We start from the raw sequence: 20,304 nt of genomic DNA, 5'->3' as shown, positions 1-20,304 counted from the left end.
CCAATCAATGGGATTCGCTGTGCGCCCAAATGTTACTAAGCACTTGGGAAGGTACAATACGATAGGAGTCGGTAGACACACTAAATAAATAAATTTCAGACACGCACATAAGTGCTGTGGGAGTAGGGGTGGAAAATGAATAAAGGGAACAAGTCAGGGTGACGCAGAAGGAGGGAGTGGGAGAAGAGGAAAGGTGAGCTTAAGTCAGGAAAGGCCTCAAAAGGGACGGACACACACACACGCGCGCGCGCACACACACACACACACACACACACACACACACACACACACACACACACACACACACAGAGGAAACTGACATTATGCAGCAGGACCTGTGTTCTAATCCCGGCTCCACCGCTCGTCTGTTGTGGTTGGGCAAGTCACTTCACTTCTCTGGGCCTCTGTACCCTCATCTGTACAATGGGGATTAAGACTGTGAACCCCCCCGTGGGACAGGGTCTCTGTCCAACCCGATTAGCTTGTATCTACTCCAGCGCTTGGTTCAGTGCCTGGAGCATAGTAACCACTTAACAAATACCATGACAAAGGGACATACACACACACCCACCCGTTTGGAAACTGACATCATGCAAAGACACACACACACACCCCCAACTCAGACAGCTTCCTAATGCTGTTACAAATGATCACTAATTAAAACCGAAAACCCCACACAAACCACAGCAGCGGGTCTTTCTCTGCGTTGTTTACAGAAGCTCTCAGTTGCCATGGACCGCTGAGTACAGCCTTTCATCTGGGATGTCTGAAAATAGGATGTTTCAGAGCACCACCAGAAAAGGCGAAACCCCGGTGTTCAGCTGGGCACTTGGGACTGAGATCGACGGACGATTCTCGAGGCAGGTGGGCAGACGAGGCTGGGAAGCCAGGATGCTGCTCACCCTTGAGGCAGAGCGAGAAGGCACTTAGGGGAACACGGATGTGAAGGCACTTAGGGGAACACGGATGTCACCTCAGAAATTCCTGTTGTTCTGGGCAATGAGGGGGCCAAGGGCAACCAAACTGACCACCTGGGGACATGGGTTTGGGCCTGACTCGGGCCGATGCGTCAAATCCGGAGAAGCGGCAAGGCCTGGTGGAAAGAGCACGGGCCTGGGATTCGGGGGACCTGGATTCTAATGCCCGTTCTGCCTCTTGTCTGCTGGGTACTTTGGGCAAGTTACTTCACTGGGCCTCATCCGTAAACTGGGGATTAAGACTGTGAACCCTATCCAATCTCATTATCCTGTATCTACCCCAGTGCTTAGTGTAGTGCCTGGCACATTTATTTTATTTTGTTAATATGTTTTGTTTTGTTCTCTGTCTCCCCCTTCTAGACTGTGAGCCCACTGGTGGGTAGGGACCGTCTCTATATGGTGACAACTTGTACTTCCCAAGCGCTTAGTACAGTGCTCTGCACACAGTAAGCGCTCAATACGACTGAATGAATGCATGAACATGGAAGGACTTAAATACCACATCCCCCAGCCCCTACCCCCAAAATGAAGCCATCGCCACCTTATACTTCTGTGCTGCATTTCTGACCATCTTCTGCAGGCACATCAAAAATCTTATAAAACCTATTGATTGAGTAGTTTGAGGACCAGCTTTCTAGTGACTCGGCCAGTTGGCCTTTTGGCCTTCCCAAACTGCTGCCATTTGTCTTCTGACAAGTGGGAAAAGCAGCCCCAAAAAACCCCTTAAGGAGGAATCCAGGAACTTAAAACGAATCAGCTATACAATCAGGATGGTGCTTAATCCCAAGCCGAAAACCCACTGCCTCAGTTTTCCGGGCCCTCTTTGAAAGTGAAAGAGCGAGAAACGGGAGAAAAAGGGAAATTTGGAGACATCTGGAAGAGCAACTTTGCTGCAGGGGATGGTTTCTGGAATAATCACTGGGAGATAGGGAGATAGGGGAGGAGGAGAAAAGGCAGTTTACAGCATATCTTGCTGCTGGACCTCAAAGGAGGCTTACTGATGGCGGATCATATCCCTTTCACAGGGTTCTAATTTAAGCCCAGAAGGTTTTTTACAAGTGTTACAAATGCCTGGGAAAAGATCCTGGTCTTTGAATAACATAGGAAAAAAAAAGTATGCTGGTAATTTAGAGCTCCCATTTTCCAAAATTGTAGCAGATTCAGTCTACACAATAAAAGCTGGCAGAATCCTCTACATTTAAGGCCTAGACAGCACCTTGGTTTACAAAACCTATTTAGAAGCTGTAGCCAAAACTCCATTTTAGCAAGTGGGGAAAAGAGGGGAGGGAAGAGAATAGCCATCAATTTCTCCCTCTAGTCTGTAAACTCCTGGTGGGCAAGGAACGAGTTTACCAATTCTGTTGTAATGTAGTCTCCTAAGCCCTGACCTTAGTCTCCTAAGTCTGCAACTGGTAGGAACGCAATTCAGGCCATTGATTCAAATCTCTATTACCTGTCAACCTAAAGATGTATTGTCTATTACCACCCCCCACCCCGTGGCAAACCTTCCCTGAGATGCTCTGTTGTACAATACTCTCATTCATTCGCTCACTCACTCATTGTCGTATTTGAGTGCTTACTGTGTTCTCCCGACTGCTTAGTGTAATGCTGGGCACACGGTAAACGTTCAATAAATACTACTGCTTTTAAGAGGTTTATTGAGTGCCCTACTAAACGGCTCCACTGGAGACCATTACAGGCTTGCTGTCCTGCTCCTCGTGGGGACATGAGGGCCCAGGTGTCCGGCAGGTACAGCCCCGGCCACCCTGCTACTCACGTGAGGGCAGACCCTTTCCAAAATCCCAGGCCATAGCTGAATATCGGCATGCTTTGTGGTGAGATTACGATATGTGTACCTGAGGGGGCAGGTAACCGCTTAATGGGGAAGTGTCAGCGGGGAGGTGGAATTGCTGGTTTCTGAAGGGAAATGGGGGGGGGGGGGGGCGATAATAGGGAGGGTGTGTCTCTCGCACAGGCACACACATACACAGACACACAAACGTGGCCACAAGAGAAGGCAGTGTCAAGACCGTAGATACAATAAACTTTAGACTGCCAGCTCGTTGTGGGTAGGGAATGTTTGTTATACTGTGCATCGTTATGTGTATATGTGTATAGTTATACTGTACTCTCCCAGCACTTTGTACAGTACTCTGCACACAGTAAGCGCTCAATAAATACCACTGAATCAATGAAAGGAGGAAGGAATAAGACGGGGTGGCATTGGGGAAACCATTAATATATATAACTTGGGATTTATGATATAAGGAAGAGGGGCAGCAGTTTGGCCATTGAGACCAGGGGAAGCTGGGGCCAAGGAGGGAGAGCAGGGCAAGAAGAAAAAAAGCCACACAAACAGTCAGAACCAGGCAAGGAAGACTGATCCTGGTATTCAGAAATGCTGCTAACAGAGGCCGCAGATGGGGCAGACCCGGAACTCCTGGGCACCAAATACCACCTTGGAGGAAGGGGGGACATCTACATGATAGGCACTCAGTAAGTACCACTCAGTGATTAGCCCATCCACTACGATTTGGGTGAAGGATTTGGCCATGGAAATGGACAGGAAGAAGTGGATCCTAGAGAAGTTTAGAAAGAACAAATGGCATGCAACTTCTCAATTCCCGGTCTAAAGAGACAAAATGATTTATTTTAGCCAGGGTGGGGGAGTGGGGGAGAAAGCCACTAAACTCCTCAAAGCATAACAGACCTAATGGGAAATAAAACAAAAAGAAAATGCTAGTTCAAATTCATCCTTCTCCCCCCAACAACCCTGAAACCCTACGTACACCATGATATCCACCTCCTGCTCAAGCAGAACAAGTTTCTCTCTAACTGGTGCAGAGAATTCCCCCTCCTCTGGACCATCGCAAACATTTCCTTCTCTTTCTCCGTCTCTTCACCAAATCTCCCAGGAAAGCAGTGTGGCCTCACGGAAAGAGCACGGGCCTGGGACTCGCAGGACCTGATTTCTGATCCTGCCACTAACTTGCTGGGTGGTTTGGGGCAAGTGGTAACTTCTCCGTGCCTCAATTTCCTCATCTGTAAAATGGGGATTCCACACCCACTCCCCCTTCCCTTTAGACTGTCAGCCCCACGTGGGACAGGGACGGTGTAAGACCAGAGTACTTGGCACATAGTGAATGATAAACAAATACCGTTCCCACCATTTTTCCCTCCTTCCAAGCTCTAATGAAAAGCCACCTCCTACTCCACTGAGTCACCGCACTCACACTAGCCAACTCCCAACTTTCTCCCTTTCTCCTCCTCTACGCTCCAGGTTTCCGGCCCTTGGGCTTGCTTCCTTCTGTGTGTTTGTGCTTTTATGCCTCTTTCCCTCCGCTGGACTTTCAGCTTCGCAGGAGCCGGGCCCCAGTCAATCGACTTTGGTTAATTTCCTCCATCGCTCAGTACAGGGCTTGGCATCGAGTGGATGATGATTCACCACCCTGTCTGAAAAACGGAATGGGCCTAAGAAGAAACATCCCCCTAGAATAAATTCATCTGCAGATCAGTCCAAGACAAGATGCCCAGCAATTCTCATCTGGCTCTTATTAGAACAAAACCTACTCTACTGCATACTGATTGATCTATGGCAACTACTAGGATTTACTACTAATAAAGCCTCGAAAATAATCAATTCCATTTTTAATGTGACTATTTTCTGATTGCTGAGATCAATTACTATCAGGTCAAACTCCTTTTGCCTGTAGCAGGGACTGAGTTTTATCAGCTCACTCCCTCTCTCCTCAGAACTTTACCACACCTTGGATCTCCTTCCCTTGCTCACGCCCACAGCTTCCAAAACTTCAATACTTGACTGTATGGCACCTGGAAACAGACAGTCATGTTCTCATGACTATCATAGACTTGACAGGAACAACCCCCACCTGCCATCCCCCCAAAATGTCTGGGAAGATAGTGGGAAAAGCCTGGGCATGGGAGTCCGAGGACCAGGGTTCTCCTCCTCACTCTGCCCTTTGCCTGCTGTGTGACCCTGGGCAAGTCGCTGCACTTTCTCTGCACCCCCGTTTCCTCATGTGGAAAGTGGGGATTCAATACCTGTTCTCCCTCCCCGCTAGACTGTTAGCCTTTGGAGGGGAGGGACAGGGACACCACCAAACTGTTTACTTTGCATCTACCAAAGTGCATAGTACACAGTAAGCCCCTAAAGAATATCACAAATCTTATTATTACCAGGAAGGGAGGTAACCAAGCTCAAGGAAAGCCACGGGTTGGGAAAACCAGCAAATGTCAGTTGTTTGTGGAGTCCAGAGCAGGTGGACCACAGTGCCTGGTTTTGCCTGGACCGGGCAGAGGTGTGAAGGCTCTCTCGCGTCCAGGCGGTTCTGGAAATCCGGCTCCCCAGTAGGTTAGCTACAGTGGCCCTGGTTCCAAGAGCCCTACTTTCCCATCACTAGCTCCCATCGCCACGTGGAGAGGGCGAAGATGGGATTCAAGTTACCCTGGGCTCTGCTGGGTTTGTCCCCCGAACAACTCTCCTTCTCCTGCACCCCGCATCCGTACCCACAGCTGGACACTCGCCCCAAATGACACACCTGCCAAGTCCCCCCACTGAGCAGTTCAGGGGCCCCCCTCCCTTTCACCTGGGGGAACCCGCACTCTGGAAGAAGCATAGGCCTGAGCATGTACTACAAGTCCCAGGATTCCTCTCCTCTTCCCAACACTCCTGTTTGTGTGGGTCTCTGGTCTAAGGCCAGAAAATCTCCATTTCCCACCTACCCTTTTAGACTGTAAGCCTACTGTTGGGTAGGGACTGTCTCTATATGTTGCCAACCTGTACTTCCCAAGCGCTTAGTACAGTGCTCTGCACACAGTAAGCGCTCAATAAATATGATTGATTGATTGATTACCCCTCTGCCTAGAGTGACTGAGCTTGGGCCTGGGAGTCGGAGGACCTAAGTTCTCCTCCTGGCTTTGTGTGACCCTAATTTCTCTGTGCCTCAGTTACCTCAACTGGAAAATAGCGATAAAATACCCATTTTCCCTCCCTCTTAGACAGAGAGCCCCAAGTGGGCTGGAGACTGTGACAATCCATTACTGTGTGCAGACTCGATCCCTGCCCATAAGGAGTTTACAGTCCAATCTGTTTCTATTGCAGCAATCCCAGCACTTGGCACATAGTATTTAAATGCAAAATAATACTACTACTAGCAATAAAAATATCCAAAAGCCAGGGCTAAGGCAGAGCTCATCCCATAATGAGATCGTGTCTCTACTCACTTTTGGAGAAATGTAGCGTAACTACTCACTGGAATGCATTATCTTTCTCGTTCATAATTAAAATAGCACACGTATAAGATAATAGCATCTGGGAAAGTGTACAAGGCATGAATTTGTCCAGTATTTCAATGGGAAGGCAGGCAAAGTTAGCACAGCAGAGGCCTGGAGGAGGAAGAACTAAGAGAAAAACTTCCACTCTACAATCCTCCCTCACTCCCCTTATTTGAGCTTCGGCCCTGAGGCCAGAAACTTGCCTACCCCAGTTTGGGACTATGGGCCTATGGAAAGCCCATCTGAAGTCCAGGCGGGGGCCTGATGACCACTATAATGGCCAGTGGACCCCAGCTTCAGAGAAGCAGTGTGGCCTAGTGAAAACAGCCCAGGCCTGGGAGTAAGAGGATCTAGGTTCTAATGCCTGCTCTGCCAAATGCTTGCTGTGTGGCTGTGGGCAAATCACTTAACTTCTCTGTGCCTAACTTCTGTTCTCCCTCCTACTTAGACTGTGAACCCCATGCAGGACAGGGAATGTGTCCAAACTAATTCATCTGTATCTACACCAGAGCTTAGAAACAGTGTTTGACACAAAGTAAGTGCTTAGATACCATTAAAAAAAAATTGAGGAGGCAAAGTTAAGGAGAGAGGAAGGGAGGGTGGAGAGAGGCCCAAGCCCAGCACCCATCATTCCCCATCAGAGCTCCACCCGCCCCCCCCAATGCTCCCCAAATCGAGTCATTTTCCAATTAATAAACACTGCCAATTGCTTGCTGTCTGACCACGGGCAAATCACAACTTCTCTGTGCCTCATTTAACTCAAACAGAAAACGGGGATTCAACACCTCTTCTCCTTCAGACTGTGAGCCCCACGTGGCACGGGGACTATGCCCAACTGGATAAACTTCTACCTAAACCGGTGCTTAGAACAGTGCTTGACAGATACAAGCACCTTACATATGTCATAATAATAATTATCATAAACTCAGCTTATAAATAGATCACTGTCAGATGGATTTAATTCATTTTACCATTCTTGAAGAGGGTTGAGGGGGCAAGAATGGGGACGGACAAGTAAACCCCAGTCAATCCCAAACCAAGGCAATCAATCAATCAATGGCATTTATTGAGTGCCTCCCAGGTGCAGAACTTTTTTTAAAAAATGGAATTTGTTAAACGCTCACTGTGTGTCAGGTCCTGTACTAAGAGCTGGGGTAAATACAATGTAGGTAAGTTGGACCCAGTCCATGTACCACATGGGGCTCACAGTTTTCATCCCCATTGTCCAGATGAGGTAACTGAGGCCTAGAGAAGGGAAATAACTTGCCCAAGGTCACACAGCAGACAAGTGGCGGAGCCAGGATTAGAACCCAGGTGCTCCTGACTCCCATCTCATGCTCTATCTACTAGGCCACGCTGCTTCTCTACTGTACTAAACGCTTGGGAGAGTCCAACCCAGCAGCGTTGGTAGACCCATCCCCTGCCCACAACGAGCTTCCAGTCTAGACGCTGAGGGGAGAAGTGTGGAGAATGGAAATTGGGGGTGGTCCCTGGGGTTTTTACAGCCAGCTTCTCTAAGGTGAGGGGGTGCAGGGCCGGTAGCATAACTACTCACTGGAATGCATTATCTTTCCCTTTCATAATTAAAATAGCACACGTATAAGATAATAGCATCTGGGAAAGTGTACAAGGCATGAGTTTGTCCAGTATTTTAATGGGAAGGCAGGCAAAGTTAGCACAGCAGAGGCTTGGAGGAGGAAGAACTAAGAGAAAACCTTCCACTCTACAATCCTCCCTCAATCCCCTTATTTGAGCTTCTCAGCCCTCTGGAGAGGGCTGAGGGAGGGGGAGAGTGCTCATCTACCCCCACTTCCTCGACTCATGCGGGACCTGCTGCCTCCCTGTCCCAAACGAGCTACTCCAATGAGTCTCTTCAGGAAGAGAGGGCATACAGGTGGGCAGATATGGGGCCCCGCCTCTCCTCCAATTGCTCCCGCCCATTAGCCCACCTGGAAAACAGAGCAGGGATAGGAAGCGTTCAAACCAGCAAGGAAGGAGAGCGGCTGCTCGGAGCGCTAGTGCCTTCTGTTGTGCTTTACGCCCCTGGAGGGCTGAGGACGGTGCCAATGGCTATCTGCGCTCCAGCAGTGATGGTTTACGGCCCGCTGGCCGGGTGCCCAGATGGCCCGGCTCGGTGCGCACCCGGCCCTGGAGGCTTCTGAGGGCTCCAGAGGTGGACTGTGTCCTTAAGAAACAAGCCTCCGTCCCCGGGGCGGGCTCTTCACTCACAGACCCACAGCGTGGGGGCCCCGGGAGGGGTTTGAGCACTCTGAAATTGGGCAGGACGACGCCACTCAGCCGCAACGGAGATGCTGGGGACTTGGGCAGAAAATGCCCTCTCTGGTCGCAACACCATTTTGGGACCCTTTTTTTTTTTTTTTGGAAATATTGCCTTGCTTAGAAATCAAGGTAGATACAATTCAAATGTATTTGAAAAGCTGGCATTTAAGACACCCTACAAAAAATCCCATGTGTTCGTGTTTTTGGGAAATCTCAAGTGCACGGTCCACAAACATAACCAGTGATTTTACCAAAAGATGGGATCCGTCCATTGATCAATAGCATTTGTTGAGCGCTTACTGTGTCCACAGCATGGTACTAAACATCTGGGAGGGTACAACAGAGTCAGTAGACACAGCCCCACCCCACGAGGAGCTTGTTGCCTAAAGGACCACTTATTCTTTGCATACTTAAATGAACTGAAGAGTTGCTACTGCAACCTGCTTTATTACTCACTCCCTGAATTGAATCCCTACATACTTATCAGAGCACATTCTTAAGAAGCTGTCGGTCTGCAATCAGCCAATGGAAACTGGAAAGCTTACTGTGTGCAAGACTCTGTACCAAGTCCTTGCACTGTACACTGCAATGTGAACACAGCAGAGACCCATGCGTCGTCACCGTCAACCTCCGCTGACAGCCAAGAACTTGGGGACCACATCAAAATAGGCTTTCCTTCTTCCTCATCCCTTCGGGCCTGGAAGGGAACCCCACAAACTCCTCCTCTTCTCCGGCCAGAGAGACAAAAATCAAAATGAGGATTTGGGCTCTTTTACCTGGGACAACTCTGAAGCAAACCCCCCACCTTGTGCCGTCAGGGCTCTGTCACAAACTGTCACACAATGGGTCACATTTCTCCTACAAATTCACCACTGCCCTTTGACATCAAACCCTTCACCTGGAGATCTTCACCCGGCATACGGATTTCCTATTTACGCGACCCAGCTCCTCTTTGGCTCTGCCTCTTTTTCGGCAACTATAAACCTTTCCTAGTGGCTTTCTTCTTCTATTCCCCCCAAATCCAAATCTGCAACTTCTCTAGGGTGCCATCTCCTTCTGGGATGCCTCCCATTCCCTTCACGCTCCCCACCTTCAGGCACATCGCCTCCAAGAGGACTTCCCTGATTAAGTTCTCGTTTCCTCTTCTCCCACTCCCTTCAGTGCAACCCTTGCACTTGGATTTGCTCAGCAATTACATCCAGATCTGTCAACTATTTTATATTATTGTTAGTCTCACCCTCTGGACGGTAAGCTTGCTGTGGGCATGGACTGTGTCTACCAACTCAGTTGTGCTGTACTCTCCCAAGCACTTAGTACAATGCTCTGAACATAGTAAGTGCTCAATAAATACCACTGACTGATTCTGCTATCCAGCTCTTCTCTCCTCTTCTATAGAGCCTAGATTATCAGTTTAGACCCCCCCACCAAAACCCCACCATGGTCTTAACTCTGGCTGATCCTGGGGAACAAGGAGGCAGAAACAGAAGTATTCAAGGGGACAGCTATGTCTGCCAATCCAGTCTCTTTGGCGTGCAACCGCAACTGAGGTTAGACATCTCCTTTCTAACGGGGGGGGGGGGGGGGGGGGGGGGGGGCGGTGTGTGTGTGTGTGTGTGTGTGTGTGTGTGTGTGTGTGTGTGTGTGTGTGTGAGTGAGAGAGGGGGAGAGAGAGAGAGACAGAACACAAACATGCCAGCTCTGAAGATGAGGAGGTCTCCCTCCAGTTGACCTTCATTTTTCACGTTTGGCCAGAATGCCTTTCAGAGTCATTTTGGGTCCACCATGCTTCCAAAATGTTGTCATCAGCTACGCCGGCTGAATGGGAAAGTTGGGAAGGATTGGGGGGTAGATGGGGTGTGTGGGGAGAAGATTCCCAGAAGAAGCAGCATGGCTCTGTGGAAAGAGCACGGGCTTGGGAGTCAGAGGTCATGGGTTCTAATCCCAGCTCCACCACTTGTCAGCTGTGTGACTTTGGGCAAGTCACTTAATGTCTCAGCCTCAATTCCCTCATCTGTAAAATGGGGATTAAGACTGTGAGCCCCACGTGGGACATCCTGGTCACCTTGTATCCTCCCAGCGCTTAGAACAGTGCTTTGCACATAGTAAGCACTTAATGCCATTATTATTATTATTAGAAGTCCATCCTATCCCCAGCCAGAATTGCAAGGATCTTATCTTGCGATTCTTTCCCATTGAAAGCCTCTCTTGGCTGAGGAAAAAGGCTGCCGTGCCCCACCCCTGACCTCGCCCCCCCCTCTCCCCCCAGCTTGTTTTTGGAAAAAGGCCAGGTAACAGCATTTGGAAAAGCACAGATTGACCTTTGCAAAGCCAACTGTCTAAAAGCGGGAGGTGGGGGGAGGAAGAGAGGAAGAAGAGAAAGCATTGTAAAGTTTCACCCTACCTCCAACATGACTTATAGGACTTATCTTTCCAACAACAAATGAAATGGTCAAGTACTAGATTTCCATCTTTCTCGGTCTCACGCAAACAACCCGGATCGACCATTTTGGTGGCACTTGAGCATAGGGTCATTTTCCCCCAGGTTCTAGACAACTGAGGATAAACGTACAACTTATCCTGCCAATCGCCTTTAACCAAAGGTTACAAATATGCCACCTGAAGGACGGCAAATAATTTGGACTTGCAAGCAGGAAAACCCGCCATCAGTATTTCATTGTGCACTTGAAATACCAGGCTAATTAGAATCTTTCAAGTTTCTGACTTTAAAATGCCATGCGCGCACACTGCAAAAACACTGCTGCACAAAAACTGTAGTGCTAACCAGAGGAATGTGCAGCATTTCTTAATTGCCCACTGATATCTCAGTCCTAATCAGAACAATCTTCATTCTAAACCGGACAGAGCCCCCGATGCATTTCTTTCCACCTGACTGCATTAAGCTTTAGTCCCAGAATCAGAGTGATTCCACATTTTAATCTCATGAAAACATTAATACGCATCGGAATATTTATCCCGACACTCTACGAAGCATACCTTAATCAGAAACTTTATTCAGGTTACCTAAAAACACAATTACTCATAAGGAAAAACAGAGCTTAACAGACCACAGCGATTGCTTTTTCAGACTAAACAAAAAAGGTACTGGAGATTTTACTGCTCTCTCTTTCCCCTATGCCTACCAAAGGTAGATTTTATTTCGTTCAAGAACTCTAAATGCACTGGTGTTAGTAAAAACCGGACATATCGGAATTAATTCACATCACAGTTTCTCTTCCCTGGCATCCACAAAGTTGGAAAAATGAAATCCTGAAACATGACGACAGAGTCTAGCCATCCTCTACAACCGTTTTTCTTACTTTAAAGAAATTAGTTTTACGACGCTGAGGCCGTCACAACCACCGGAGACCATCAGCACCACCACTAAGTTAGGAGCAAACGTTTAAAATTTCTCCAAGGTGCTCTCCGACAGATGTGTTTGTTCATTTCAGGCCTAAAGCCCGGAGTTGGTGAAAATATAATACATGGAACTGTATTCCATCACTGGTGCCAAAGAGAAGATGCTTTGGGTCTTGACTGTTGGAACCTGGGCACCTTGACTCTCTAAGGTACCGAATTTCAGGTTGAAGACCAGTTATTTTTCCAAGTCATCACCTGAAAACAGTCAGGCCTTAGCCAGCGATGGAATATTTTAATTACTTTTTTTCCGCCCCCTCTTTCCCTTAATAGTGCAATGTTTACAAACTTTCAAAACCTAGGTCTCCCAGGGTGCATGCTGTGATTTGAAAGCCATTCAGGGAGCCATTTCTACAGAGCGGTGACCGGTCCACTTGAGGTACATCAGACGTAGAAAAGCAACCAGCTACTCGAAGCCCGGGGAAGCCGCTCACTGCCAACTTGTACCTCCCAAGCGCTTAGTACAGTGCTCTGCACACGGTGAGCACTCAATAAATACGATTGAATGAATGAATCCACAGGCAACCTGTGCGTTCCTTGAAGGCGGGGAGACAGTGGGCATTTACAGGTCACCATTTTGAGATGAGAGCGTTTGGCAAATCGCGGCTGCCAACAGCGAGGTCGACCGCTCGAAAGGAGGGTTTTTGAGTGGGATCCTGTCGAGGGTTTTGAGAACGCAACTAATTACGTACCACGCCATTTCTTCTGTCAGGTGGCTGCTGAAAATGGCACGGGCGCAGCCCATCAAAGCCCACCCACCTCATCAACGCTTTAAAAAAAAAGCCATCTTCCCAGCTGAAGCAATTTCCAAACCTGCTTTAAACAGACCAGGGGGATTTCGACCAGGTTTAACACAGGATTGCACCCTCTTTAACGCGACCATTTTTCCCTGGCCCTCGAATCGTCCAAATCCCCCTCCCCAGCCCGGATTCTCTCTGAGGCGGAGGAGAGAAAGGAGACATCCCCCTCCCGAGCGCTCAGTACAGTGGTCCGCACCTAGGGAGGGCTCCCTCCATACAATTAATTGATCGATCGACCCCGGGGAAGGGAACCTGACGACAGCCCAGATGTGTCCCGGCTCGTTATTGGGGGGGGGGGGGGGGGGGGTTAAAAATAAATAAATAAATGAATAAATGAATAAATAAATAAAAACTACGACGGTCCCCCAGGGCCGGTCCTTTGGTGCGTGCGGCTGAAGGCGGTCCCTTCCCCTACACACCGACCCCCCGGCCTGGGCAACGAAAACCCGGGGGGCGGTGGGGTTAAAAATAAATAAATAAATGAATGAACAAATGAATAAATAAATAAGTAAAAGCCAGGACCGTCCCTCCGGGCCGGTCCTTCGGTGAGTGCGGCTGAAGGCGGTCCCTTCCCCTACACGCCGACCCCCGGCCTGGGCAACGAAAACCCGGGGGGCGGTGGCGTTAAAAATAAATGAATGAATCAATTAATAAATAAATTAATACATAAATGAATAAATAAATGAATAAAAGGCACGACCGTCCCGGAGGGACGGTCCTTTGGTGCGTGCGGCTGAAGGCGGTCCCTTCCCCTACACACCGCCCCCCAGTCTGGGCAAAGAAAACCCGGGGGGCGGTGGGGTTAAAAATAAATAAATAAGTAAATGAATGAATAAATGAATAAATAAATAAAAACCAGGGGCGTCCCTCCGGGCCGGTCCTTCGGTGCGTGCGGCTGAAGGCGGTCCCTTCCCCTACACACCAACCCCCCGGCCTGGGCAATGAAAAGCCGGGGAGCGGTGGGGTTAAAAATAAATAAATGAGTGAATAAATGAATAAATAAATGAATAAAAGGCACGACCGTCCCTCCGGGCCGGTCCCTTCCCCTACACATCGCCCCCAGGCCTGGGCAACGAAAACCCGGGGAGCGGTGGGGTTAAAAATAAATGAATGAATGAATAAATAAATGAATACAAAAATGAATAAAAGGCACGACCGTCCCTCCGGGCCGGTCCCTTCCCCTGTACACCCCCCCCCCCAAGCCTGGGCAACAAAAACCCGGGGAGCGATGGGGTTAAAAATAAATAAACGAGTAAATAAATGAATACATAAATGAATAAATAAATGAATAAAAGGCACGACCGTCCCTCCGGGCCGGTCCCTTCCCCTACACACCTCCCCCAAGCCTGGGCAACGAAAAGCCGGGGAGCGGTGGGGTTAAAAATAAATAAATGAATGAATACATAAATGAATAAATAAATGAGTAAAAGGCAGGAGCGTCCCTCCGGGCCAGTCCTTCGGTGCGTGCGGGTGAAGGCGGTCCCTTCACCTACACACCGACCCCCGGCCTGGGCAACGAAAACCCGGGGGGCGGTGGCATTAAAAATAAATAAACGAGTGAATAAATAAATGACTACATAAATGAATAAATAATAAAAACCAGGACCGTCCCTCCGGGCCGGTCCTTCGGTGCGTGCGGCTGAAGGCGGTCCCTTCCCCTACACACCGACCCCCGGCCTGGGCAACGAAAACCCGGGGAACGGTGGGGTTAAAAATAAATAAATGAGTGAATGAATGAATAAATAAATAAATAAAATGAATGAATGAAAGGCACGACCGTCCCTCCGGGCCGGTCCCTTCCCCTACACACCGTCCCCACACCTGGGAAACGAAAAGCCGGGGAGCGGTGGGGTTAAAAAATAAATGAATGAATGAACAAATTAATAAATAAATGAATGCATAAGTGAATAAATAAATGAATAAAAGGCACGACCGTCCCTCCGGGCCGGTCCCTTCCCCTACACACCGTCCCCAGGCCTGGGCAACGAAAAGCCGGGGAGCGGTGGGGTTAAAAATAAATAAATGAGTAAATAAATGTATACGTAAATGAATAAGTAAATGAATAGAAGGCACGACCGTCCCTCCGGGCCGGTCCCTTCCCCTACACACCGTCCCCAGGCCTGGGCAACGAAAAGCCGGGGAGCGGTGGGGTTAAAAATAAATAAATGAATGAATAAATAAATGAATGAATGAATGAAAGGCACGACGGTCCCTCCCACGCCTGGGCAACGAAAAGCCGGGGAGCGGTGGGGTTAAAAATAAATAAATGAATGAATAAATAAATGAATAAATAAATGAATGAATGAATGAAAGGCACGACGGTCCCTCCCACGCCTGGGCAACGAAAAGCCGGGGAGCGGTGGGGTTAAAAATAAATAAATGAGTAAATAAATGAATACATAAATGAATAAATAAATGAATAGAAGGCACGACCGTCCCTCCGGGCCGGTCCCTTCCCCTACACACCTTCCCCAAGCCTGGGCAACGAGAAGCCGGGGAGCAGTGGGGTTAAAAATAAATAAATGAATGAATAAATAAATGAATGAATGAATGAAAGGCACGACGGTCCCTCCCACGCCTGGGCAACGAGAAGCCGGGGAGCGGTGAGGTTAAAAGTAAATAAATGAATAAATAAATAAATGAATGAAAGGCACGACCGTCCCTCCCTCGCCTGGGCAACGAGAAGCCGGGGAGCGGTGGGGTTAAAAGTAAATAAATGAATGAATAAATAAATGAATGAATAAATGAATGAATGCATGAAAGGCACGACCGTCCCTCCCACGCCTGGGCAACGAGAAGCCGGGGAGCGGTGGGGTTAAAAATAAATGAATGAATGAATAAATAAATGAATGAATGAAAGGCACGACCGTCCCTCCCACGCCTGGGCAACGAGAAGCCGGGGAGCGGTGGGGTTAAAAATAAATGAATGAATGAATAAATAAATGAATGAATGAAAGGCACGACCGCCCCTCCCACGCCTGGGCAACGAGAAGCCGGGGAGCGGTGGGGTTAAAAATAAATGAATGAATGAATAAATAAATGAATGAATGAAAGGCACGACCGTCCCTCCCTCGCCTGGGCAACGAGAAGCCGGGGAGCGGTGGGGTTAAAAATAAATAAATGAATGAATGAATAAATGAATGAATGAAAGGCACGACCGTCCCTCCCACGCCTGGGCAACGAAAAGCCGGGGAGTGATGGGGTTAAAAATAAATAAACGAATGACTACACAAATGCATAAATAAATGAGTAAAAGGCAGGAGCGTCTCCGTCCGGGCCGGTCCTCCGGTGCGTGCGGGTGGAAGGCGGCCCCTTCCCCCGCACCATTTTGGCCCCCGCGGTCCAAGCGTGGGTGGGTGGGTTTGTGTGCGCACGCGCGCGGGGGCCCTGCCTGACCTGGGCTCCTTCCCCGTGGGGTCGGCGTTTGTCCGTGCGGGCGGCCGCCGGTTGTCGTGGCGGGGCGTCCGGGGGGTCCGGGTCCGGGGGGTCCGGCCCAGCGAGCCCGTGGAGGCGGGGGCCGGCGGCGGCGGGGGCGGGGGGGGGCGTCGTCGGGGCGGGCCGGGGGGTCCAGGGCCGGCCCCGCGGGGGCCGGGGGGCGGCGGAGGCGGCGGCGGCGGGTCGTCGGGGCGGGTCCGGCTGCGCTCCCTCCGCCTCAGCCCGGGGGTCCCCGCGGGGGCCCGGCGCTTGGGCTGGGCGGCCGGGCGGGGCGGCGGGCGCGCTCAGTGCTGCGGGAACGCGGCGGCGGCGGCAGTGGCAGTGGCGGCGGCGGCGTCTCCTCCCGGGCCCGTCTCGCGGAGGTGCGGAGCGGCCACCGCGGCCATTTTGTTGCTCTGACTGACAGGCCCCCGTCGTCGTCGTCGTCGTCGCCCCCCCCTCCCACCCCGATCCCCGCCTCACGCCGGCCTCAAACAGGAAGTGGGCTCGGCCCCCGGCACGTGACACCCCCTCATCTGCATACCCCGAGGGCGGCCGGCCAATCGGGGCCTCCCGCTCGGCCCCCGGCACGTGACACGCCCCCTCATCTGCATACCCCGAAGGCGGCCGGCCAATCGGGGCCTCCCGCTCGAGCGCCGGCCCCGCCCCCCTGCGGCGCGCGCGAGAGAGGCCCCGCCCCCCTGTGGCGCGCGCGAGAGAGGCCCCGCCCCCTGTGGCGCGCGCGCGCGAGAGGCCCCGCCCCCCTGCGGCGCGCGCGGGAGAGGCCCGCCCCCTGAGGCGCGCGCGCGAGGCCCCGCCCCTTTAATAATAATAATAATAATAATAATAATAATAATAATAATAATAATAATAATGGCATTTGTTAAGTGCTTACTATGTGCAGAGCACTGTTCTAAGCACTGGGGGGGGGGATACAAGGTGACCAAGTTGTCCCCCGGGGGGCTCACAGTCTTAATCCCCATTTTACAGATGAGGTAACTGAGGCCCAGAGAAGTGAAGTGACTTGCCCAAAGTCACACAGCGGAGAAGCGGCGGAGCTGGGATATGAACCCATGACCTCTGACTCCAGAGCCCACGCTCTTTCCACCGAGCCACACTGCTTCTATAATAAATATAATATAATAATAATAATAATAATAATGGTGGCATTTATTAAGCGCTTACTATGTGCCAAGCACTGCTCTAAGCGCTGGGGAGATTACGAGGTGATCAGGTTGTCCCCCGGGGGGCTCACGGTCTTCATCCCCATTTTCCAGATGAGGGAACTGAGGCCCAGAGAAGCGAAGTGACCTGCCCAAAGTCACACAGCTGACAAGGGGCGGAGCCGGGATTTGAACCCATGACCTCTGACTCCAAAGCCCGGGCTCTTTCCATTGGTCTACACTGCTTCTCCCGTAATACTAGCATTTATTAAGCGCTTACTATGTGCGCTGTATATCTGTATAGATGTTTGTACATATTTATTGCCCTGTTTTACTTGCGCCCAATAAATACGATTGAAGGAATGAATGAATATCTTCTCTGAGGGGAGGGGTCTCATCATCATCAATCGTATTTATTGAGCGCTTACTGTGTGCAGAGCACTGGACTAAGCGCTTGGGAAGTACAAGTTGGCAACATAGAGAGACAGTCCCTACCCAACATCATCATCATCATCAATCGTATTTATTGAGCGCTTACTATGTGCAGAGCACTGGACTAAGCGCTTGGGAAGTACAAATTGGCAACATATAGAGACAGTTCCTACCCAACAGTGGGCTCACAGTCTAAAAGGGGGAGACAGAGAACAAACCCAAACGTACTAACAAAATAAAATAGAATAGATATATACAAGTAAAATAAATAGAGTAATAAATATGTACAAACATATATATATACAGGTGCTGTGGGGGAGGGAAGGAGGTAAGATGGGGATGGAGAGGGGGACAAGGGGGAGAGGAAGGAAGGGGCTCAGTCTGGGAAGGCCTCCTGGAGGAGGTGAGCTCTCAGTAGGGCCTTGAAGGGAATAATGATAATTATCAGTGATAATCCCTGACCCACCTTCATTCCCTGGCAGGGGCAAGAGCATCCCTGGAATAGCTTGAGATTCGTGGAAACCAAAGTGCTACTCAAGTACAAAGGATCACAGGACTGCTTTTACTCTTTATTTGTTATGGGTTTTAAACTTGATCCTAAACCAAACAGGAAAACCTGTTCCCAACAGGAAAAACTCCAGGGCTCAGGTGCCAGGGAGCACAACCCTCTCCTGATCCCGGCCATATGGTCTAGACAGACTCTCGTGTCCTCTTCACCTTTAGAGTTCAGGAAATTCCAAGTCGGGGTCTTTCAGCACCTCCTTGTCCGATCAATCAATCAATCAATGAATCAATGGTGATTCTTAAGCTCTTACTGTGGGCTGTACTTAATAATAATAATAATAATAATGGCATTTATTAAGCACTTACTATGTGCAAAGCACTGTTCTAAGCGCTGGGGAGGTTACAAAGTGATCAGGTTGCCCCACGGGGGGCTCACAGTCTTCATCCCCATTTTACAGATGAGGGAACTGAGGCACGGAGAAGTGAAGTCAAATTGTGATGCCAATTTGTACTTGTGATGCCAATTTGTACTTGTGATGCCAATTTGTACTTCCCAAGCGCTTAGTACAGTGCTCTGCACATAGTAAGCGCTCAATAAATACGATTGATTGATTGATTGATTGAAGTGACTTGCCCAAAGTCACACGGCTGACTAGTGGAGGAGCCAGGATTTCAACCCATGACCTCTGACTCCAAAGCCCAGGCTCAATAATAATAATTGTGGCATCTATTAAGTCCTTATTAAGCACTAGGCACTGTTCTAAGTGCTGGGTTATTCATTCATTCAATCGTATTTATTGAGCGCTTTCTGTGCGCAGAGCACCGGACTAAGCGCTTGGGAAGGACAAGTCAGAAACTTATAGAGACGGTCCCAACCCGACAATGGGCTCACAGTGTAGAAGGGGGAGACAGACGACAAAACAAAACATGTGGACAGGGGTCCAAATCGTTAGAACAAGTAGAATTAAAGCTAGATGCAAATCATTAACAAAATAAAAATAATACTTAACGGTACTACGCACTTGGAAGAGGACAACACGATTGGGAGACACGTTCCCCGCCTACAACGAGCTTACAGACTAGAGGGAGAGAGAGACCTTAAAATAAATTACGGATTTTTTAAATGGTATCTGTTAAGCGCTTACGATGTACTAGACAGTGTCCTAAGCGCTGGGGTAGATTCAAGATAATCTGGCTGGACACAATCCATGTCCCACCTGGGGCTCACAGTCTTACTCCTCATTTTACTGATGAGGGAACTGAGGCACAGAAAGGTGAAATGACTTGGCCGAGGTCACCTGGCAGATAAAAAGGGTGGAGTGGGATTAGAACCCAGGTCCTTCGTACTTCCAAGCCCAAGCTCCGTGCTGGAGGTGGGCTGATGTGCCCCAAATTGGCTCTGCCCCAGATGGCTGGATCCCAGTGAAGAGAAGCAGCGTGGCTCAGTGGAAAGAGCCCGGGCTTTGGAGTCAGAGGTCATGGGTTCGAAGCCCGACTCTGCCACATGTCTGCTGTGTGACCTTGGGCAAGTCACTTAACTTCTCTGAGCCTCAGGTACCTCATCTGTAAAATGGGGATGAAGACTGTGAGCCCCACGTGGGACAACATGATCACCTTGTATCCCCCCCCCCCAGTGCTTAGAACAGTGCTCTGCACATAGTAAGCGCTTAAAAAATGCCATTATTAATTAATTAATTAGGTTAATGTCCGGCTCCGCACCTTCCCTAGTGTCCCGGCCCCCCGGCTCTTCTCCCCCTCCCGCAGTGCTCCCCCCCCCAACACACATACTTGTCTTTTCCCCAGTGCTCCCACCCCACATAGACATAAATTATAGATTATAAATTATTTATCATCATCAATCGTATTTATTGAGCGCTTACTATGCGCAGAGCACTGTACTAAGCGCTTGGGAAGTACAAATTGGCAACATATAGAGACAGTCCCTACCCAACAGTATTTATGTCAACGTCCGTCTCCCCCTCTAGACTGTAAACTCGTTGCGGGCAGGGAATGTCTCTACTGACA

The 20,304-nt window shown here is 49.7% G+C and overlaps 1 protein-coding gene across 1 annotated transcript in view; it reads right to left on the bottom strand.

Moving 5' to 3' along the window:
- The window catches only part of TNRC6C (trinucleotide repeat containing adaptor 6C), an 87,498-nt gene extending 71,259 nt beyond the window's left edge, over positions 1 to 16,239 (bottom strand). Inside the window, 1 exon segment of the mRNA XM_038742122.1 lies at positions 16,163 to 16,239. The gene's annotated coding sequence lies outside the window, so the exon portion shown is untranslated.
- Between the last annotated feature and the right edge of the window lie 4,065 nt (positions 16,240 to 20,304).

This window comes from Tachyglossus aculeatus, unplaced genomic scaffold (genome assembly GCF_015852505.1).
Source record: "Tachyglossus aculeatus isolate mTacAcu1 unplaced genomic scaffold, mTacAcu1.pri SUPER_34, whole genome shotgun sequence".
NCBI lineage: Eukaryota > Metazoa > Chordata > Mammalia > Monotremata > Tachyglossidae > Tachyglossus > Tachyglossus aculeatus.
This window is presented reverse-complemented; position numbering and strand designations above follow the sequence as displayed.